The 23,218-nt window shown below is 61.6% G+C and overlaps 1 protein-coding gene across 1 annotated transcript in view; it reads right to left on the bottom strand.

The window, feature by feature from the left end:
* Nucleotides 1–5,234, bottom strand: part of PTP4A3 (protein tyrosine phosphatase 4A3) — a 33,360-nt gene extending 28,126 nt beyond the window's left edge. Inside the window, exon 1 of the mRNA XM_064476789.1 lies at nucleotides 5,189–5,234. The gene's annotated coding sequence lies outside the window, so the exon portion shown is untranslated. The remainder of the gene's footprint in view (nucleotides 1–5,188) is intronic.
* Between the last annotated feature and the right edge of the window lie 17,984 nt (nucleotides 5,235–23,218).

Below are 23,218 nucleotides of genomic sequence, written 5' to 3' on the forward strand. Positions count from 1 at the left end.
ACCCTGAGCGGGTCCTCGGTCTGGGAGCTGCCACACAGCTGATCGAGAGGACAGAGGAGGCGCCCTGACCACCTCTACTCCGGCCCAGAGCGGGCTCACGACAGTGCCACTGAAGGAATGATCGTAATTCAGGCCGAGCCCCCGGGGAGCTGCCTTCGCCCAGCGCCCCCTTCCTGGAGCCTCTCCCTTCAGCTACTGTGACGCCCACATTCTTCAGGCGCAGTCCAGACACCACCTCCTCCCAACAGGCCATCCTGACCTCCTGCCCGGACACAACCTCAGAGTCTTGGGGACACAAGCTACAGGAAGGTGACAGCTATCTCCTGAAGGTCCTGTTCACCAGTGGGTCCCTCCCAGGGTCAGGACCACCTCTCTCTGCCTTCTTCCATCCCCCACAGGGGCCAGTGCAGGCCTGACAGCCCCTCAAGAGACAAAGGAAGGCAGGAACAAGGCCAAGCCAGGAGCCTGCATGCGCCACCGCACTACACAGCGGCCAAGACGGCAGTGATGGGGGCAAGAGGGAGGCAGGGCCATCTCAAGGGTGCCAGTTTATAAACAGGGTCCATCTAGACCCGGGACCTGCGCCCACTGGTGCCATCAGGAGAGAGGCCCACAGCTAACACAGAGGGAAGTTTCAAGTAAGATGCCTGTAGCACAGGTGGGCAGTCTGCTCCGGGAAATCAGCAAACGCCCAGAAGCCCGGAGCCTCGGCGGCTGTGGACTTCCTGAGCGATCTGAGTTTTCACAAGGAGCATGCTGACTCTGTACTTAAAACAGTAAGGACAGGAAGCACTGTTTGCATGTTGCCCGCCCCCAGTGGGAGCTCCTGGGGCCTGGCGGTGCTGTCACTGCAGGACCCCAGGCCTTCTCTGCCCACCCTCTGCACAGGGCCAGGTCCAAGAGCACAACTCAGGGAAACCGAGGCGCCCACGGACGGCCCTTCCCGAGGTCCAGGCCTGAGAGGCTGTAAATGGCAAGTCGGCAGTGCCGGTCGCATGGGGCAGACGTAGGGTTGGAGGCCAACAGCCTGGCTCAGGTGACTTGGGCCACCAGCTTCGTCCTGACTCCCCATCCAGTCTGCTGGGATCCAGGGTCTACTCCAAGCTCTCCTTTATCTAGACAAGAAAACTGAGGTCCAGGAAGAGCAGCGGCCAGCCCAGTGTCATCCAGGGAGTCCTGGCAGAGCTGGGGCCGTGGCTAGGCTCCCTAGGGCTGTGTGGAGGGGACGGCGAGGTCATTGCGGGGAGCCCCAGGCACCCTCGGGCACCCCCTGCGCTCCACATGGCAATTCCCAGCAGACGGGCACTGGGCAGCCGGCCAGAGAGAAGCAAAGGCCAGGAGGAACCCGGCAGCCGCCCCCGAGGGGAGGGGAAAGGGGGGGAGAACGTCTGGTTTGGCAGAGCCTGGTCCAGGCGAGGGAGGGAGGAGGGGCTGCTGTCCCAGCACCAGCAGACAACACCCCACAGGTGCCAGCAGGAAGCAGCAGGAAAGGGCACCCTCGGGGTGGGGGGACACAGAGCAGACAGCAAGCAAAGCCCACGGTGTGCAGCCTTGGGGCAGTGATGGGACATGCGGGTGGCAGCGGGAACTCTGGGTGGGGTGGCGGGGAATCCTCCGCGCCCTCCTGCGCCTCTTCCAGGAAGCCTGAGTCACAATAGGGGCCCCGGGGCCAGGAGAGTGGCTGGGAGCACCAGTCCCATGGGAAGGGGACGGGGCAGGGCCACCCTCCCGCCTCCTCCAGCTGGGCCAGCCCTGGCTTCGGGGTCTCTGTGGCAAGTAAGGCCGTGGGAACAGACTCCTGCAGCTCCCAGGAGGGGATGCGGGGACAGAGGAGCTGATGAAAGCAGGTCAGAGCCCCCCTTCTGCAGAAGGGGAAACTGAGACCCCAGAGGAGCAGAGTTGGCCCAAAGCCAGATGGCTAATGACCTGTCATTGATTAAGTGTGTTCTGGACACTGGGTAGTTCCCCCACTGATGTCACAGCTGAGTCCTGTTCCAGCACAGCAGCCTCCAGCCATGCACCAGAAACCATCCCACCACCCTGCTCTGGAACAGTCCATGGCTCCTACCACTCCATCTCCCAGAATCTGAGTTGGGAAACGGAACCACAGCATAATGCAGTCTGGGGGTTCCCAACCTCCAGCTGCCCACATCAGCAATGGTGCTTCCTGCTTGGGAGCATCAGGCTCTCCTGGAGGACATGCGGGTGCACCTCAAAATGCACCAAGCATCTGGGGGCACTTCCCCAACTGACAGCTGCTGATCTGATCCAGCCCCTCATTTGCTAGTGTAGAATGGAGACCCAGGGAGGTGACACGTACCCTGGACTCACCCAGGATTCAGCCAAGCTCAGGCCAGGCACACAGTGGATGCACAATAAAGGTGGCAGCCCAGAAGATCAAGGACAGAGAGGCAGGTTCGTGGCACAGAGGCCTGAGAACCGAACCTGGGGCAGTCGGAGGAGCCGCACTGGGCTCAGGTCTGACTGCTGGATGAGTTTCTCCTGAACCCCCTTCCGGCTGTGATGGCGAGGACAGGAGAATCCCTCTCCAGCCATCCTGATGGACCGTCACCCTCTGGAGATGAGAACACTGGTCTCCACGAGGCTCGAGCTGCCGCCACGCCCGCTGAGGCCCCTAGCACTGAGGCTTGTGTCCTAGCATCCAAACATACACACCACCTGCCTTGTGAGGGCTCGCAGAGGACTCCCAACTGAGGCCCAGGCAGCAGGGGGGACCCCAGGCCAGGCGCAGAACAGCCGTTGTGGTAGAAACTGGGCCTGGACAAGGCTTCCACCTACCCCTGACGTAGGCGGCCTTCCAGATTCCCACTAGAACACTTCCCAGCCCTCTGGGGGCACAGGACCAAAGGTGGGGTTGGACAGAAGGGCCTCCTTCCCCAGTCATCACCGCCCAGAGCCCGTGAGACCGCGGGAGGTGAGCAGCTTTGCTGAACTTTGGGTCCTTACTGCAGGATGGGTGGACAATGACTCTAGTTTGGGGGGGACAGGCCGGGATGGGGGTAAGGGGCCTGGCACACAGCTGGCACCTGACACACCCTGGCAAATTGCTTCTCTGTGCCTCGGCTTCCCCACCTGTGAAAGGGGCGACCAGCCCTGCCTCCAGCGTCACAGCGGCAGAAGACACTCTGGCCCCTGGGGACGTGGACAGAGCCTTGTTCCACACAAATGGACCTGCCCTCATTCCTTCCAGCTATCAAGGTCCTTCCAGGCCTGGCTTCCTGGCCAGGAAAACAGCAGGGTGGAGAGGCCTAGCCCTGACCCTCCAGCCCATCTGGCAGCCCACCCGCCCCCTGTGCCCGCCAAGCACCCAGCACTGAAGACAGAGTCCACAAGAGCAGGGCCTCATGTCCTGTTCCCTGGTCCTCACTGTCTGGGCCCCACCTGGCACAGTGGACCCTCGACAGGTGCGTCAGTCGGCATACATGGCCCCATCAGTCACATAGCATCACTGTCCCAAGTGAGAAGGGTCCCGTGCAGCTCAGTGGGGACACACCCAAGATGGCAGCCATGCCAGCCCTTCTGAGGGCCTCCTTCCCCTACACCCCACCAGTCCCAACCCTACTCCATTTCTTCCTGGTACGTTCGTCACCTGCGTGGGTGGGACCCTCCACTTGTCTGCCAGTTCCATGGGGGCAGGGCCCAGGTTGGTCCTGATAAAAGCTCAGCAGTGCCCAGCACACACCACCTTGTTGGCCCCACTGAGGACCACCACCCAGACAACGAGACCCTCCCTGCTCCCCACGGGGAGGCAGAGCACCACAGCCCGAGGCTGACCTCACCATCACCCACCCCTCAGTCCAGCACGAGGCCTGGCACAGAGTGCATGGCAAACACCGTGGCGGGTGTTGGGGGATAGCCAGCTCGCCCAGGGGACATTTGGGGGGCAGCCTCCCCTCCCAATACCTGAGGCGAGGGAGGCCTGGGTGGCCATGTGGACACCCTCATGCCCGCTTCAGGTTCCATTTACTTCTCAGAGCAGCCTGCCAGGGAGGCCAACCAGCACCCACTTCACAGATGGGAAAACCAGGGCTCTGGTGAGGTCTGCAGGCGGAGCGGCTGGATATGACTCCACCTCTCCAGGCCTCAGTCTCCTCATCTGAGAAATGGGGTTAAGAATCTCATGAGAGGATCTGAGGAGGTCAGTGAAGCCCCGCCTGCACAGAGCTGCAAAAGGGCCTTCACTTGGGCAAGGCCACAGACACCCTTTGTCCACTGAACTCCTCCGTCCACAGCCCCGCACTGCTCCAGCCTAGGAACAGGACCTCCTTGAGTCCATGCACTGATGCCTGGCACCCACCATCATGTGCAGGGCTGACCACAGAGCCCATCCGCCAGGAAGGAGACGCACAGCATGCCCACCTGCCAGGCTGCGGTGCCCAGGCACACTGTGACCTGCTGGCCTGGACCCCCACCCCCACCCTCAGACCCACTGTCAGGCTCCAGCATGTGGGGTCCCCACGCTCCAGCCAGGAAGCCCAGACCAGAGAGAGGGCTGCTCTGCCCACTTGGAGCTGACATGCCACCCACCCCAACTTGACTAGCCACCCGATAGCTGCCCAGAAGAATACAGGGGCATGTCAAAGGCCATCTGGGGCAAGGCTGCTAACCTGCTCTGGGGCTGAGGTTCTGTTTGGACACGTGAGGTGTCACCAGGCTACCAGCTCTAGCACAGGTCTTAGAGCCAGGGCTCAGAGCGATCCCGGGACCTGGAGCTCAACCTAGGCGACATCTGCTGGCACCCTCATCTCATCTGTAAGGCAGGGAAGCCAGAGGGGTTGTGGCGGGCAGGAGCACTAGAGACCAAGTCTCCCCAAACCGTGCAGATGAGGAAACTGAGAAGGGAACGGGGGACAGCGCCAGATCCCCGCCTGGCTCTTGGGGAAGATGCACTCGGGTGGGAGGTCTTCCGCCCCAGAATCGAGAGCTGGGGTCACGCCTCCCATCCCGGGAGTCCCGTCGCCGCGGGAAGAAGCCGCGGGCGGCGTCCCGAGCCGGCCTCTGAGCTGAGACTTGCACGTGGCAGCCGCCGGGCCCGCGTTCACGCCGGAGCCGCCGCCAGGCGCGGGGTCCGGGGACGCTGGGAGGCGGCCCGCCCTCGGCCCGCGCGCCCCGCCACGCGCCCGCACCACGCGCGCGCCCCCGCCCGAGCGGGCGCGAGGAGACTGACCTGGCGGTCCGGGCGCCGGCTCCACGGGCGGAGGGCTCGGGGCGCGCGCACGCGCACGAGGGCCCGGCGCGCGCAGGCGCGGCCCCGCTCCGGGCGCGCGGGCAGGGCCTGGCGGATCACATGGGCGGCGCGGCCCAATGGGAGCGCTCCCCACGCCGGGGCCACGCGGACACAAGTGCGCGCCCCGGGCCCCGCCCAGGTGGGGAGGAGAGTGGTCGTGGGGGGCTGGCTTTGATCCCGGGTCGCCCGCAAGCACGCGGGAGCAAGTCGTCGGGGCGGTCGTGGGGCGGCTTGACCCCGAGTGAGAGTGAGGAGGGCGGGGTCCGCTGGGTCTGAGGGATAGAGTCCGGTCCAGGGTTTCACGAAACTTCTGGAGTCCTCGATTTCCCCTCGTGTCAGTTGGGGCTGAGCCCCACGCACACGGGCGGGTTGCCGCGAGGATGGGGCGTGTGGAAAGCAGTCACCTGCCCCGGGCTTAGGGTCAGAACGGGGCTCGAGGCCCCAGGGCCGCCCCTGATACATGGGGTGGGAGGTGGCTTTCGGAGGACTGGGTTAGGCGCACCGATAGAGGTGCGCAGAAAGTGGCAGCTGCCCCTCTAAGAGCCTCCGTTGACACTGGTGGAAGCGAGCCTCCACACCCCTCCGATCCTCCACGCCAGGATAGCCCACCCAGGTGCCCTGCCACTTCAGCCGCCAGCCAGCCCCTGGGGGGATCTTTAGGTGCCCCTTTGGGGACTTGTGAGGAGGTCCTCTTCTGGATAAGCCCTTCCTAGGGATCTCGTGATTTGGCCAGTGGTGACATGTAGAGGCTCAGGACAGAGAGGGGACAGAGAGGTGGACATGGAAACTGGCCAGGGTCTAGGGGTTGCTCACCCACCCAGCCCTGTCCCCTACACCAGTCAGTCCATGGACCACCTCCCCAGCCCAGCCAAATGCCAGCCTCTCCCCAAGGCTCTGGTCCTGCCTCCACTTCCTAGAGAGGATTCCCTCTGAGCGTCCAGCTGCAACAGCTGACCCCTGGACCCCTGGAAGGCAAGAGTGAGAGCCCGCCCTCCTTTGTGCAGAATCCCACAAAGCTGCTGGGAGTGGAGTGGGCAGAGAGAAAGGGGAAGAGCTGAATGGTGATTCCATAGCGGGAGGGGTGGTCTCAGAACTGACCTGGCACAGGAAGTGGTGCCACGGAGCTGGTGGCTGAGTGAGGAAGAGGCAGAGTCAGAATCCAGGCCTGAATTCCAGGTGCCCAAATCCTCCCTGGGATTGAGGTCCCAACCCGCCATGTAACCCCTGTCACTGGACCTGCCCACCCCCCACCCCCCCACCCCCCACCCATCGTGGCCGAGAGGAGGCCCCCGGCTGGGGAGGAGGGCCTGCAGGGGAAGGTGGGCTAGGAGGATGGGACCGGGGAGGGGCCGCTGGGCGGGCAGGATTAGCAGATTAGCTTCAAGGAGGACAAAGATGAGGTCAGTGCTAAGTGGATTTCCAGAAAGCAGCCTCCATCCCAGCATACCTGACCCCAGATGCAGCAAGGCTACAAAGAAGGGGCTGGGAGCCAGCCTTGGGGCAGCAGGCAGCGGCTTTTGAGCCCCCACCCCGGGGCTGCACGCATTAACCTCGTCTTCCCTCAGTTTCCTCATCCCTATGGGGTCAGAGTGGCAGCTCCAGCCTTAGAGGATGAGATTTGTCAGCACTGGCTTGGTTCCACCTGGCATTGGCAGGTGCTCAGTAGACATGGTTAGGACTGTCCTTCCAGAATCGTCCTCAAGCCCCAGCGTCAAACGTGAGCAAAGAAAAAGAGCTTCTGATTTAATGTTAGGTCAGGAAAACACAAGCGCTGGGTGTGAGGTATAGGACAGGAAAAGACCTCAGGGCCTGATCCCTGTTGGCCACGTCACACCCATTTCAGCCACAGAGGCAACAGCTGGCCCGCAGTGTGATGGGATCCTCCTGCCCCTGACAGTGTCCCACCTGCTGTGTGCACCGCGCCCCCAAGGTGTTAACAGCCAGGACAACCCTCACCTGTGGTGTTCACCGCCTCTCTCCCGCGGACAGACTATCCTAGGCGTGTCCAGAACACCTCCAGAGGTCCAGGATGCATGGAGAGAGCCCACAGCACGCCCAAGTGCTGGCTGTCCTGCCCGTGCCCTCACCTGGGACCACAGGAGTAGACCGCACCCAAGTCCCTGCCTCAGGCTCTGCTATCAAGGAAGTCAGAGGAGCACCTGTGTTCCAAACATGAAGAGGAAGCTGACTTGGAGAGCAGGACTCGGGGGAAGGGGCTGTGAGGGCGATGGTCCATCTCTCTCATTCCCAAATTTCTAATAACACAGCCAAGTTGCTTAAACGATGAGACACGTGACTTTGCGCCAGCTATTCATTGGCTGTATATGCTGTGAGACAGCCACCCCAAACTCAGTGGCCTGAAAGAACAGTAATCATCCATCCTTGCTGGGGTCTGTGGGCCAGGACGGCTGGGCAGCTTTGGCTCAGGCTCCCTTGGGAGGTGTGTTCGTGGCCAGGCTGCCTCATCTGAAGGCCTGCCTGGGGCGGGAAGACTGGCTTTCAAGCTGGCTCACTGTCGCAGTTGGCCAGCTGTGCAGGCCGTTGGCCACGGCTCCATCCCTTCCCTCGTGAGCAGGTGTTCAAGGGGCTGCTTCGGTGTCCTCGCCGCACAGCGGCTGGCTTCCCCAGGTCAGGGTCTCTGAGAGCAGGGGGGCAGCAGCCAGGTGTTCGTAACCGAGCCTTGGGAGCCGCACTCCTCCTCCATGCTGGTTTCCCTTGGTCACACAGGCCAGCCCTGAGTCCGTGTGGGAAGGGCAGGACCCCTTCATGGGCCCGCAACCTAGTCAGGAGGCAAGGCCAGCCGCAGGATGAGCTCAGGTCCCTGAAGGGGAGGCGGGGGTCCTCCCTCCCAGTGCCAGGGTGAAGGAGGGGCAGTTCTTATGCCCAGACTTGTGAGACTTGCCGATGGAGTGCCGCGTAGGGACTCTGGGGGGCGTCTGAGCCCAAGTGCCTGTGCAGGGGAGGGTCCCCAGCTAAGCCTGGATGCTCCGGCCATTCCAATGCTTGTTGGCTGAAAACCCTGGTTCTGACAAACTGACAGTGTGAGTGGGGGAACCCAGCCAGACAGCTCCCCAATTACAGTAGTCAGGAGCCCCCAGAGAGGCCGTGGGCTCTGGGAATCAGAGAGGGTGCGTCCCAAGCATCAGCGTGTGAGGGTGGGCCTGCAGGCAGGCAAGCCAGGAAGCCTGCTCCCGGGTATGAACAGACCTCCCTGAGGACTACCACGCCATGTGTGTCCCCTCCCCGACCCTGCAGACCCCTGAGTCCATCCGCACCCACTGCTGCACTTGGCGACCTCCAGCTCTGTACCTAGATCCCCCAGTGCACCAGGTCAAGCCCATATCCTGGCGTTTGCACAGCTGAGCCCTCCGCCAGGGTGCTGCAGCGCAGAGCCAGCAGCCAGGACCCAGCGCGCTAGGGCCCCCGCCCCCCACCAGTGAGAAGGCCCGAATGCCCACGTTGCCTGCGTTCCCGACGCTTCCCACTGGGGGCCGGGAGGCTTGGGGTGAGCGCCTCCAGGCGCCCGCCCACAACAGGCATCAGGCATGCCTCGCGGGCGCCCCCTCGTGGTTCCTGTGGGAAGGGCCGGCGGCACGGGCGTGAGACTTGGGCGGTCACAGGCCTGAGCTCAGCCCCTCACAGAAGTCTGCACACAGGAAATGGGGGTACAATGCTTGTGGAAGGCGGGAGAGCAGTCTCTGCTGGGAAAAGGCCAGGAGGCTTCCCAGAGGAAGAAACATCCCCACTAGGCCCTGAAGGGGACATGGGGTTAGGATTTGTCCAGGTCGGGGTAGGGGACCCTGAGGCCCAGGGGAAGGAGGGACAGCCAGGACCACCAGCAAGCCAGGAGTGACAGGTGGGGTCCTGTGGGAAGACCACCAGCTGTGTCTCAGCAAGCTCACCCCCAATGTAGAAGCCCCCAGTGTAGACTGTCCCCAGTATAGACTGTCCCCAGTGTAGAAGATCTAAGCCTGCTGAGGCCCCACTGGAGGTCACATTGTGCTGATGACTGGGGTGGGGGCACCCCTTGTCAGGAAGGGAGGACTGAGGGCTTGCCTTCCACCTGGGGCCCCCTACCTCGCCCACACAGGTTCACGAGTGCCCCTCAACCCTGCACCCCTCAGCCCTTGGGGGCCTGGGGCTGGGGTGGGCACCTGGTTCACCGCTGCCTGCCCTCCTCACCCCCCTGCAGCACTCATGTGTCTCTGGGCTGGGGGTTCACCCCCGCCTCCTCGTTTCCTGAGGACTGTTAGATCCTGGCGAGACCCACAGGGCTCAGAGGTGGCTCCACGCTCAAGCCAGGAAACCAACCCTTTTTACTGACATTGAAGCTCCCAGATTGTATGAAGCTCCCTAAATTGGAGAGGAGGAAGGGGAAGGAATGGGGGGGATAGGGGAGAGGAGGAAGGCAGTGGGGGCGGGGAGGGACAAGACAACTGGGCCTGGAGATGGGCCCTTCCCGTCCCCACAACCCCATCTCCTCCTCCTGGCACGGGCACGCAGGTGGGGGCTCCTGACAGTCTAGGGAGCATCAGGGCTGGCTGCCTGGGGCCAGGAGGGGGGATGGTGCAGAGGAGTCCAAGGAGACCCATGGATGGCAGGGGCAGCTAGCCGGCCATCTGGGAGTCCAGGATTGGGTAAGAGCTGTGTGGTGGCCCCAGGGCAGTGGGGACTATCCAGCCAGGTCTCCCCAAGACTGGCATGTTCTGACCCTGCATAGTGAGTCCCCCATTGGAGAGCCTGTGGGGGACAGGGGGCAGCCTCAGAACAGTAACCCCGTCCCAAAGTCATGGGTCCCCCGACACTGACACTTCCCACAAGACAGCAGGTCCCAGCCAAGGAAACCTGATGGGTCTGGGGGTCCCTGACCCTCCCAGGCGTCTGAGCCCAAGTGCCTGTACACGGGATAGGGCCCACATGCATCCAGGGCTATGGAAGCCACTGTCAGGACTCCCTGAGCCTGAAGACGCCCCATCCTCCACATATGTGTGTGTGTCTGTCTTCTGCAAGGGCCCAGGATCCACTCACTGCCCTTGTCCCCTGTATCCTCAGTGGCAGGCACTCAGGGACAGGAGCCCTGTGGCCAGGAGAGTTTCAGCGCCTGTGGGCCATGGCCACCAGGGGGCAGCACGACTCTCTGCAGCCCCCAGTTTCCTGCAGGCACTCTGGAGAGCCCCAGGAGGTGAAGGGGGAGAGGGACCCCACAACCCATCACCCACCATCTCACACCACCTCGGGCTGCTGACCCCTGCACGGAAGACTGTGGGGAGGCTGAGCCCTCATTCCCAAGAAGCTGCCAGGGCTGAAAATTCGGCCTGACAATGTCGTGAGCTCCCTGTCACAGGAGGGTCCAAATATACACCACGTGCTGAACCTCTGTGGTGCCCTGAGCCAGATGGTGCAAAATGCAGAGCCCTCACTGCTGTTGGGACTGCCCACGGTTCAAGAGTTTGCACCCTGCACCACCGCTCACCAGGAAAGCCCCACGGAGATGGGCTACAGCCCCCTGGTCTGGGAGAGTGGCCACCCTCAGCTGGGATCCCTGTCTCCTTGTCACCATCTGCAGGCTTGGTGGGGGGGTTGCCACGGGCCCTACTCTCCAGGGGTGGCTGATGCTCAGGATCTGGGTGACATTGGGAGGATGCCACGGGCCCCCACGGCGGGCAGGGCAGCACAGGCTGGGGAATGATGGCATGTACAGAGGTGCAGAGGGGCAGAAGCACGTGGCGTGTTGGGAACACAAAGGCAGCTGCAGCACTAGGGCTGGGGCGTGGTCAGGCATGCCCTGACGGCAGAAGGCCTCGGACGCTCTGCTCTGCGGGGCAAGGTGTCCTTTCAGGCATGGTTATGGGCCACAGCTGGCACCTGCTGAGCGCTCGGCGTGTGCCAGGCCCCGGCCAAGCACGTTTCCTGCTACATCTCCTCATCCCCACTTAACAGAGGAGAAAACCGAGCCTCAGAGAGCAGGAGGAAGGTGCCCAGCAACAGAGGAGCCAAGGCAAACCCAGCCCCCGATGCCGATGCTCACGGCCACCCACACCCGGGGCTGCAGGGGGCAGAGCTAGGGCAATGGCCCAAGGCATGAGGAACCGAGTGAGTTTGGGACAAGATTGTGGGGTGGGGAGACACACGTTCCTCTAGGATGTGGAGAAGAACAGTCAAAAGTGGACCCCACTCTTGGTGAGGGGGTAAGCACCCCATTCTTGGAGGTAACCAAGCCCCACTGGGGGCTCCTCTGGCAGCAGATGGGGGAGGAAACACCTCTACAGGAGGAGAGACCAGCCTGCTGTCCCAGGCACAGCAGCATCTGAAACTCCTTTTGAGGAATTTTCTTCACAGAGGTTTGGGAGGGCCCAGGCACCGCCCCGCCCCACCTCGCCTGTGCCCGAACACGGAATTTGGCAGTGGGCGCCCTCACCTCGCTCCCAGCCCCCTGGGCACCTGGCAGACGAGCCCCCTACCTGGGCGCTGACGGAGTAAACAGCGTGGTGGTCACCCCTTCAGCAGCAGACTTATTTTCGCAAACAAAACTCCCAGGAAGCCCAAGCTATCACTCTGAATTTATTCCTGATTCAGCGAGCTTCAGTAGAACACCTGCTGCATGCCAGGCCTGGGCCACAAGGGGACAGTGACAGGAAGACACCAGGCAGTTCTGCAGGCACGAGCCAAGGGTGGCAGTGTCCGGTCCCTCCATGAGAAAAGCAAAACGCATCTCATACTCCAACATGCCCTCAGGAGCCAGGAGTTGTTAACATCCCCAGGTCTCTGGGTTGGGGGAAACAGAGGCACAATTGGAACAGTGACTACAGAAAAGAATCAGTGCAACGAAGGAACTCTGGGGTGACGCCCAGGTATGCGCCCCAAAGGCCAAGTGCAAGGACTCAGACCAAACCTTGCTCACGAATACACCGCAGCTCCTCTCAGGAAGCCAAAGATGGAAGCAGCCCTGATGATCATCAGCTGGTCCAAGGACAAGCAAAGCACAGTCCATCCTGCAGTGGAATACTCTTCAGCCGCAGGAAAGAGTGAAGCCTGACCCAGGCGACCATACCAACACTACACAGACTGCCCTGGGAAGGGAAGTTATCTCACATACCAGGAAGAACACAGGGAATGTGAGCTCCAGGCACAGGTCCATCAAAGCTCCAGCTGTACTTCTCTGAGATTCTTCCCCACCCTCATTCTGGTGTGGGCTTCCCTCATGGTCACAAAAAGGCTGCCTGTTCCTCCAGGGACAGGAGAAAGAACAGAACCCACAAGGCCACCTCTGGTCACCTTTCACTGGCCTAAATCAGCCACCCCTGAACCAGCGTTACTAGATTATTTCATCCTTACGATGACCCTGAAAAGTCAGTACACCTATTCCCCTCACTCTAGAGATGAGGAAACTGAGGCACAGAGAGGTTAGGTTGCATGCCCAAGGCCACACAGCAGGGAAATGGTGGAGCCAGGATTCACATCCAAACAGCTGGCCCAGAACTTCCCTCCCTTCCCACACTGCCTGCATTCTGGCCACTCCTTCCTTGGGCTGCCACCGCCCAGCCTCCTCTCCCTGCTAGTAATGCCTTTCCCTCCGCCACCCACCAGCTCGCTCCCCCTCAGTCTTCACAGACAACCAATTCAAATGCTACCTCCTCTGAGAAGCCTTCCTAGGCTCCTTCTCTGGAGAAGCAGGGACCTGGAAGCCTGGGGCCAAGACTCAGGTCTGTCCCTGGCTTGCTGGGTGACCTCTAAGCCTCTGAGGACTCACCTGTGAAATGGGGTTGGTGACAGGGCTGGGAACACCATGTGGAGGGTTCCCTGAAGCCCCCTGCATCCCCCGCCCTCTCTCTGGCCAGAACAAGCTCAAGGCCTTGCTCCTGCATCTGGAGTTTCCGCTGACAGCCCCAGTGTAAACAGATGGAGGAGGCGCGGGAGAAGTGTCAGCCGGCCTTAAACAAACCTGCTCCGCCGGAGACACGGAGCAGGCCAGCAGACGCCGGGGGCTCTGGCTGGAAGGATTGAAGTGAGATTTAAACAGGATTTGATTCACAAAAAGGAAAAAATAATTATCCACAAGGCCCTGGACACGGAAATGTCTTTCCTCGAATGGATGGAGGGATGCAGGGACGGAGGGAGGGAGGGATGGATGGATGGATGGAAAGAGATGGTGCCCAACTGAGTCTAAGGTCTGGCAGCAGCGAATTGTCAGCCAGGGTCTAGGTTGGAAACCGGAAGCTAAGAAGGCTGATAGACCAATGTCTGCTCCGACCAGCATCTCCGTGTACTGGTAGGAACCAAGGCTGACCCAGAGAGAGTTACCCCTAGCTGGACATCAGAATCGCTGGGGAGCTCTTTGAAACGCTGGTGCCCAGGCTCCTACCTAGGCCACTGAAGTCAGTCTCTCCAGGCCCAGCCTGGGCACCTGTATTTGATCACAGCTCCCAGGCTGACACACCCTCTGATACGCTCTCACACTTAGCCCCACGCAGCCGCGCGCTGGGCCCCAAGACACACCTGTTTTCTCGCTTGCTCCTCGCCGCAGCACCAGGCGCTGCTGTCCTCGCTGTGCAGATGGGGACACTGGGCACGTGGTGACTAGTGACGTGCCTCAGGTAGGAGAGGGCAGGGCTAGGATTAGAAGCCAAATCTGTCATCCCCAAATGTCCCCATCACCTCATTCTGAGTCTCCATCCCAGTTTCTCCAACCCCCTGGGGAACCAGGCTCAGGACAGAAATCGGCCTGAGAAGGAGGGTCCAGAGCGTGGGGGCAGACAGGAACCCCCACCCCCAGCTAACTCAGCCTGTCCTGGCTCTGACCCTCCAACTCCCTGTGTGACTTCGGGGGCCGGACCACACCCCAGCTCTAACCTGCAGGGGGCTTCAGATCCCTGAAGGCTCAGGCCGACCCTCATGACGAGAACACTTTCCCACACAAATCCGGGGGTTTGTAGATCCACTGAGACCACCCAGGACCCCAGGTCCAGAGCCCTGAGTCAGAGGATGTCAGGCAGGCCTCCTGGCTAAAAGAACGGAAGTTTCAAAGAATCTCCTCTCTTGGAGCATGTTTTTGAATTACCGGACTGCCTACCTGCCCACACGGACAGGTGCCTGGTGGAGGCGGGAGCGAGGCCAGTGGCCCCCACCCAGGGGTCCCTTCTGTGGATGGAGGGAGCCACCCCCACTTCCCCACCCATGCCACGCACAGCCTGCCCCCTCCCCAGACGCCTGCAGGTGGGACACAGAGTAGCCACTGGCTTCCAGACATAGGGCCCCTTGCAGCGCAGCCCCACCTTGCTGCTGCCCTGATGACAAGAGGTCCCACCCAGAACTGACCATTAGCAGTGCCTCCCAGCCTGGGCCCTGCTCCTCCAGCTCCTACCCCCCTCCTATCCAGGAGACCCCACCACCATCCCACCTGCCGCCCAGGGCCCACTGGCATTCAGGGCTGGGAAGCGGCTCTCAGGGGCTGCCTGGGGTCCACGGAGCCCCGGGCTCTGCCCATCCCTAGACTACAGCCTGACACAAAGGTGGAAGTGGGGTTCTGGACCCCTCTCCCATGGCTTCCAGGGCAGCCCCCCTTCTCCGTTTCACGTCATGGGGTCTCCGTGTAAATTCTTCAGACAAAACATTCTGCTGCTTAAAGCTTTGGAGGATGGTGGGTTTGGATCAGCTCCCAGCTCCCTTCCCACCAGGGGTGGGGGTGATGTGGACTGATCTGTCACCAAAGGGTCCTGATGCCGCAGGTCCCTGAGACCCCACCTTCCCAGCGGCCCTCCTGTCCCCAGGCAGCAGAGGAGAGCCTGGCGGTTGTGAGATGCTCCTGAGTCAGGCCGGCTCCCCCTGCAGCCTTGCCCCATGCTTGGTTCAGCCACTGCGGGGTTGGGGAGCGGGTGTGGTATGGGAGGAGGCTCTCCTTTATTTGCAGCAAATGCATTCCTAACTGCTCCTCCAAGTTCCGGGTCCTGGTGCGGAGCCGCTGGATGGGCTCCGCCTGTGCACGGCGAACCCCAGCTGCTGCTGCTGCCGTGGTCACCGCCTTAACCGTCACTCCACCACCAGCAGCACTGCCATTATCACGTCCAGTTGCATCTGCGGCTTTGTTGGCCCATTTCCCTGCCAGATCCAAGGCTCTCGCACCCGCCACAGAGCAGGGCCCAAAGTGCAGGGTCTGGGACAAGCACCCAGTGTGGACACTCGGCTCATGTCCTGAGAGCTGGCAGGGGCGGGGCCAGGGTCCTGAGTCCCCCTCATCAGAAGCATAGCAGACCAACCTTCATTCCTTCCACTGACCTGCCCAGGGCCACCCTGGCGGGGCGGCGAAGCTGCCATCCTGACAGCCTGAAACAGGCTTTGGCCGGCACCCCGGCTCTCCTGCCCTCCCACAAGCTTCAACCCACGCCCAACCCCTCCTACCCATCTAAACACCTTCTAGGTCTGGCCTCTGTCCTCCTGACGGGCCTTGTAAGCAGGAAGTAGCCAGCAGGCCTGCCCAGGCCGGTCCCAGACACCACCAGCTCCATGGGAGAAAGAGGAGGGCTTGGAAGGGCCATGGTTGGAATCCACACCTCCCCATTTTTCATCGGAAAGAGAAACCTCCCACGGGCAGGGACAGGGCAGGGCACAGAGCCCACAGGGCTGTCTGTGATGTGTGAAGACCTTTCTTAAGAGGTGCCAGAGTCAGATGGTGGCAGCACATGTACCCAAGCTGGGTGGCCAGCCAGTGACTGAGACCTGGTCACACTCTGAGCCCACATCCTGGTCACAGGCTGAACTCCGACCTTGCTCATGGACTAAGGTTGGCCCTTGTCACAGACTGAGCCCTGACCCTGGTCATTACTGAGCCTTGGCCCTGGTCCCACTCTAAGCCTGACCCATATGGCCCCACAAACTGTCAGGCAGAACGCTCACTGTCCCTTCCTCGAGGTAAGAAAGCCGAGGTCCAGAGCCATGATGCCCCAGCCCTGCCCCCCGCAGCCGGTCAGCCGCCAAGCTGGGACCTGAGCCAGGTCCGGGGCCCTGAGTCTGGCACTTTCTCCCTTTCACCAAAGCTTCTGAGGACCTGGCAAGGGCCCTGGAGGCGCCACATGAGGGAGAGGGCAGCCTTGCCAGGGCAAGTGCCCTGGGGCTGGGGGAAGAGCGGGTCCACCTCCAGCACTGACGGAGGACAGCGCTTGGCAGGGCCGAGGCGCTGAGCTCCCCTGGAGGCCTCTGAGAAGACAGCTCAGGACAGAACAGACCTACCTGGGGGCAGGTACTTCCTTAGTGGGGGCTGACCTCACGCTGCCCTCCGTCAGCAAGGCCAGGGATTCCAGGCTGACAAAAAGCAGACGTCCCACCACCAGGGCAGACCCCACACGCCCCGGGTCAGTTCTCTGTAAGATGCAGGAGACAGTCGGATCCACAGCTGCTCCTGTGAACCTTCTGGGGCCGATTTTCCAACACCAGTAAATGCATATGCCGTCTATTACGTGACACCCTCATGGGGTCAGGGGCAGCCCCACGCCACCAAACACAAAGGGAAGCATCAGGCTCACGCTGAGCAGGACACGTGAAGACCCCACTAGCCTCCGGTAGTTCCGGCCACTTGATACAGCTGAGGGGGTTTGAGTCAAGCTCACCTGCGTGCTTTCCCATCTCAGAGCAGTTTGGTCTCCAAGATTCTGGGCAGGGAGAGGGGCTCTGGGGACACGTGGAGTCTGACCTGCCCCTCCGCCCAGCTGCCCGTTGGCTGGAGCCCGCCTTCTCCTAGTGCCCTCCCCGCCCACGAAACCAGAGGACTGGCACCAGCGTTCCAGAAAGCCACCATCCTGGCCAACAGAAACAGCATCCCTCCTCCCGTTCCCACCAGCTGCCCGCTCCTCGGGGCAGTGGGCAGTGAGGGGGAGGCGGGCCTTCGCGGACTGGGACCCTGACATCCTCCCATCACCCTCGGCAGGGCTTCATCCCCACTGTCCAGATGGACAGACCACAGTCAGGAAGGAGTCCGGCTGGGTCATGTCCAGGACTCCCTTGGGAGGCAGGGGCCGACCCAGGCTCCCGCTGCCCCCTGTGCTTCATCAGCCGCAGGAGAGACTCAGTGCAGAGAAGTCTGGGGGTCACATCCCCTAGTGCCTGGTTCAAATCCTGGCTCCCCCTCCCAGTAGCTGGGTGGCCTCAGGTCCCTGCACTCTCTGAGCCTATTTCCCTGCCTAGAAGAGGGAAGATGGTGCTAATGGTGCTCCCACCCCACCCCATCCTCTTCGCCAGCAGGAGAGGCAGGGTGAGCGGCCCTAAAACCCAGCAAGAATCAGGTGAAGCTGCAGCGGGAGAGAATGAGGTCAGCCACTAGGAAGAGCGTCCTGTTTGTCAGAGGGACAGAGCACACCCTGGACGGCTCTGGGCAAGTCTGCAGAGGCAGGAAAGGGGCCCAGGTGCCTGCAACAGGGCCACACCAGCCTGGGGCCCTGCCTTGCCTGCCCACTTTTAAAATTAGTGGCATTTATTGGCATTTATTGAGCTCCTGCTGTGTACCCTCATATACCCTGAGCATCAAGACAGAGAAACAAGTAAGATTCTGGCCCCGTCAGAGAGGCGCTAAACATCCAGTTAGAGACAGATGTGGCCTAGGAAAGTCGAGACAAGTGACCCAGGTCCAGGCTGCCCTCAGAATTCAGGACTGAGAGAAACCATTCAAGACAGGCTTCATGGAAGAGGTGGCCTTGAAGCTAGGGTAGATCTGGATCTAGAGAGAAGTGCGAGAGCATTCAAGGTGGGGAGGACAGTCGGGGCGGAAGTGTGGAGGTGGCAAGGAGCTTGGCTTCCCCCAGAGAGTGGGGAGAGGCCTCAGGAAGCATCTTCTGTCACAGGAAAGTGGGTGGAGCCTGGGCAGGGCCCATCCCAGAAACTTTAACCCTGACTCTTAGAAGTAATAACGTCTTAGAAATTTGGAACCACAGAATCTTAGAATCAGCGATGTTTAGAGTCTGGGGTCTCTGTGTCCCCTTCCTCAGAGGTCATCGGTCTTCCTGCCCACCCAAGGCTGACCCCCACAGCAGCTCTGGAATGTGTTCATCCAGGCTCTGTTTCAGTCACTTACGGGGACGGGGAGCTCACTGCCTTCTGTGCGGGGCGGTGGACAGAGTTGTGCAGAGACCAGCAGCTCTGCAGCAGTGTCCCCACATGGGCCCTACCCCTCGCCATCCCTGCTCCCACTGCAGGGTCAGGGAGGCAGCCCCGGCGTCCAGGGCCACCCCCCTGAGGCCTGCTGAGCAGACAGAGACAGACAAGGCTATTCTGGTCCCACGGGCCGTGCAGAGGCCGGGAAGGGCTGAAATAGAAAGCAGGTCCCAAGCCCTGCAGGGTATGTGGCCGGCTCTTGACCTGAGTGGGCCGGCCTAGCTCTGCCGAGGGAGCCGCCGCCCAGCCCAGGCCAGGGCAGCTGCCAGTGGCTGGCCTGCGTCTCCGGGCTTAGGCTGTCAGCTGCCTGAGGACAGGGTCCTAGACCGGGGAGAGACCTGGAACCAGCATCCCCACACCCTGGGTGTGCAGTACTCGCCACTGTGCCTGGGGCATGGGTTCCCGATGCTTCTGCAGAGGAAGCAGATCCAGCTCCTCAGGGCAACTTCGGGGATCTGCAGGCCCGGCTGGCTGCCTGGGCTCAGACCCCAGCTCCACCCCTTCCCAGCTGCATGACCTCGGGCCTCTGGCTCCTCTCCATCACACAAGGACGGTAACAAGGGTGCCTCCGTGGAGGGTTGTTTGGGAAAGTGCTCCACCCCGAGCCTGGCACGTCGCACCTGCTCAATAAATGCAGCTTTTACTCCTGTGCGTCGTCACCGGTGCTTGACTGGCCGACCCCCTAGACGTACGTTTTCAAGCCACAGGCCATGACCCAGCGGTGGGTCAGTTTAGTGGGGTCACAACTGGCCTGTTCTGTATATCAGCGCCCAGGCCTTAAGGAGAAATAAGCAGGCCCACACCCCACATCCCCACGCTGCAATGCCAGTGGGGACAGCGCTCACACGGGCAGCCCGCCAGAGCCCTCCCAGCCCGGGCCAAGCGTCCAGAGGAGGCCACGTGGGAGGGGGTGCAGCTCAGGCCCCAGAGAGCCCGCCTTTCGCCCTCTCCCTCGTGACCAAGTCATCCCAGCAGCCCCCGCACTGGACAGACCCAGAGGCTCTGCCCGCTCCTCGGCCCCGGGTGCAGACAGTCCCGAGGTGGTGGGAGCAGCCACGGCCCCGCCCCGGAGCCCCCTGGTCCCTGTCCTGGCTCCTCGGGGGCAGCCGTGTGAGCCCAGGGGAGGCAAGGGCTCCCCTGTCCTCTCTGCCCCCGGGGAACCCACCATTCCCCTCTGTCTCCCAAGGGGGCACTCAGTGTGCATCCCTGCCCCACCTGGCCAGTCACAGGTGAGTGGCAAGGGGCGCACCTACCCAGACTCTGGGGAGGCTCCGAAGGGCTGAAGCAGCAGCTGAGTTTGGAGTGCCAAGCCCCACTCCTGCCCTCAGTGCACTTACCTGTAAGAGGCAGGGCTACCTCAGTGGGCTCCACAGCCAAGCCAGGCAAAGCAGGTGCGAGTCGCAGGAGGGCCAGGGGGTCGGTGACAGGCTCCTGCTCCTCAGCCGGGAGGACCTAATGCCACCCAGGCGAGCTCTTCCTGTTTGGAAAGGCTTCCTCCTCCCGCTGTCACGGCCCAGCCTGGACACGTGCAAGCAAGTGGCACGCACACCTCCCAAAGGGACTTGATGCTAACCAGGAGGCTGGGGAGGGGCATGTCCATGAATCTGCGTGTGCACATCCATATGTCATGTGTGTGCGCCAGTGTGTGCGTGTACGTGTGTGCAGGAGTGTACATCAGTGTGAGTGTGCACCATGTGTGCCTGTGTGTATACACGCCCATGTATGCATCGACATATGTGTGCAGGGGTGTGTGTGTTCACCTGTGCGCACGCACCTGTGTATGTTATGTGCGTGATATATGTGTGTGCATGTGTGTGCATACACGCCAATGCGTGTATAAGCCAGTAGGGGCCAGAGCAGGGCTGACGTGGTGTCTGTGCGCATAGGGATGGGAGGAAAGTGGACACGTACTTCAGGGCTGAGATGTGGAGGAAATGTGCTGTGGGCTTGAGAGGTCAGCCTGGTCCCGACTTCAGCCAGCTGCTCTCTGGCAGCAGGACTTGCTCAGTGGCCTCGTCCTGGCCCCAGTTTCCACATCTGTAAAGTGGGATCATACTTGCACTTGCCTTTCAGGGCTGTTGTGAAAATGAGGTGATGCATGTGGAACCCCTGAAACAGCGTTTTGGGTAGAGCTCGGGGTGTAACCCTTCTGGGGTGTGAATGATGCTCTGACTTTCTTTCCCTGAGACCTGCTCCCTGGAACCATGGCTCCTCGAGTCCTGCAAGTTCTGCTGACAAGGCCTCCTCCTCCAGCACTCCCTCCTGGGTTTTATCCACCCTTGGAAGACCTGGGGCTTCCCCTTGGCCTCCTCATGGGTGCGAAGCACCCCGTACCTCCCTGCCATTCCTGTTGCTCCGCGGGGACTCTGCCAGGTCCACAGCAGCACCAGAAGTCTACCTTGCTTCCCACGCTAGGCTTGCCAAGGACCAGGGCCACAGTCTCAAGGACCCATGAGGAAGGCCATTCTCACAGTCTGACGCTGAGTTGAACAGGAGGTTAAACAGCCCTTTCCCGGTCACTCAGGCGGCCCAAGTGTGTGTTGCCACACGGAAGCCCAGGCCTTGCTCCCGCCAGCATCTGCAGTGATCCGGTCACTGTGTGGCTTTAAGCAAGACTCTGTCCCTCTCTGGGCCTCAATTTCTCCACCTGTGAAAGTTGAAGGTGGCATAAGATGAGCTCTGAGGAGCTCCTAAGTGACAAATGGGGCCCAGAAGAGTGGCCCAGGGAACTGCGGGGACAAAGCTCACGGTCAGTGGTCCCAGCAGTCACCCCTGGGTGCGTCCCCAGAGCTTCAGAGCGAGTTCCCACCATAACTATGCCCAAGGCCCGTGCTAGGTGCCCTGGACGTTTCCACACAAGCAGCTTGTAGCCCGGTTCTGGTTGTCTGGCCCAAACTGGTCCTGTTCCTTTTAGGACACAGAGGTGGGGGGAAGGTGGGCATCTTTGAGCCCAGCCCCTGCTCACTCATGCCTCGAAAATTCTGCCCCAGCTGAGCCTCATTCATCCTCCAGGAAGCCCACCCTGGTTTCTCCGGCTCCCCCAGTGGCTGCTGTGGGCCCAGGGTGAGTCCCCCGCTGCAGTCTGCCTCCACACACCCGCTGGGGATGAGTGTTCCTGTGAAACAGCCTGCCTGATGAGGCAGGACTGGGTGCTTCCTGAGAGGAGGGGGCTTTCACAGGCCACGCTGTCCACACTTTGGAGGGAGATGCTGAGGGTCAGAGCACATAAGTGAGTGGTCCAGCCAGCCTCGAACCCAGGGCTGCCCAAAGGCCCCTCCAACCCAGACACACAGGGTCACTTCTCCCCAGGGCAGGGAAAAGTTCTGCCCACCTGGGCCTCCCTGTGGGTGCCGGGCCTTGCCAGTGAGTCCAAAGCACAGGAGGGGGCACGTGGCCACTGACCCCTTAGGAAGGGCCACCTGCCCAGCCCCAGCTGCTGTCTTTCCTCTCGGGATCACCCCTCAGGAGCAGAGTCCTCCCCCAGAGCGGGCGTGCATCCGGCCCCTGCAGGCCCCTCCGCCCAGCCGCACCCGGAGCGGACGGCGCACGTGTAGCCAGAGTCCCAGCGTGTTTACGTCCTCGACTGGTGCTGTGATGAGGGAGGACGGGTGAGGTCTAGAGCTGCAGCACCAGGACGGGGACAGGACCCACCTGGCTGTCACCTAGGGTCCCCTGATGCCCCTCGGTCCCCCTCAGCTGCTCTACTGCTTTTGTGGTTCAGCCCCTCAGAATGGCAGTCCCCACCATGGTCTGCGCATCCTGGAAACACCACTGTGGAATTTCACCATGCAGCCATGAGGGTCAGGGGGCTTCTGTGGGCTCAGCGAGGGCTCTCCTCCAGGCTGGGCTCCAGGAGGGCAGCCCCACCCTAAACTGCTCCAGTCAGACCCGCTGGAAGGGGTCTTGACCCCTGACCAAGCCAACATCTGACCTCTGACCCCTGACCCCAGACACAGGCAGCCTGGCCTGACCCAGCCTGTGGAGGAGACAGGGTAAAATTGTCCATGTACCCTTGTCTCCACCGAGGGCCACAGAGGGTCACCCCAAGCCTCACAGGCTCCAGCACCCCCCAGCCCAGGACCCCTGGGTCCTACAGAGAAAAGCCCCCTGGGGGAGGGGTGCTCCTCAGAAGTCCACGGTGCCCGCTGTGTTCTGGAGAATCCCTGAGATTTCTTAGGGAACCAGCCTTCCTGTGCCAGACTAGAGCCCCGTGGCCCTCAGAGTGGGCACGAGGCCTGGCCAGGCCTACCAGTGACTCAGCGGTCGTCAGATCATAAAATTTGAGCCTCAGATGCCTCGGCCCTCCACCCCCACATCCTGGCTGCCTCCAGGCCACCCCCACACAGAAACAACATGGAATCCACATTCCCCCCAGCTAGACCCTGGCTGCTCCTGCCTTGCTGGCTGGGGCAAGGATATGGATGGGCCAGAGGCTCCTGTGCCTCTCTGGGTCTCAGTGTCCCCTTCTGGGACAGATATGACAGTGTTCTAAGGAGATGATGGCAGTCTGTGGGCTCAGTCCTGCATCGCTGGGCAGCCTGGTTGCAGGGAACAGGGAGGCTTTTCCAAGTAGTACCCTCCCCCAGAATCTTCAATGGCTCCCCACTGCCCTTAGGATCAAGTCCCCAATCTGGTCTGCACAGGGACAGCTATGAGCCAGTGTGGAAGTCCCCTGCTCACTCTCAGCTTCATGGCTCATTCCTGCCCTACACTCACGAGGACCCTGCTGTGCAGTTCCCAGTGCCAGATGGCCTCCCTCCCTCTGTCCATCCAGGCTGCCTACTTCCTGTTACCCCTGCCTCTGCCTGAGCTGTGCGGCCCCTCCCATGGCCT

Source organism: Camelus dromedarius, chromosome 20 (assembly GCF_036321535.1).
Source record: "Camelus dromedarius isolate mCamDro1 chromosome 20, mCamDro1.pat, whole genome shotgun sequence".
NCBI lineage: Eukaryota > Metazoa > Chordata > Mammalia > Artiodactyla > Camelidae > Camelus > Camelus dromedarius.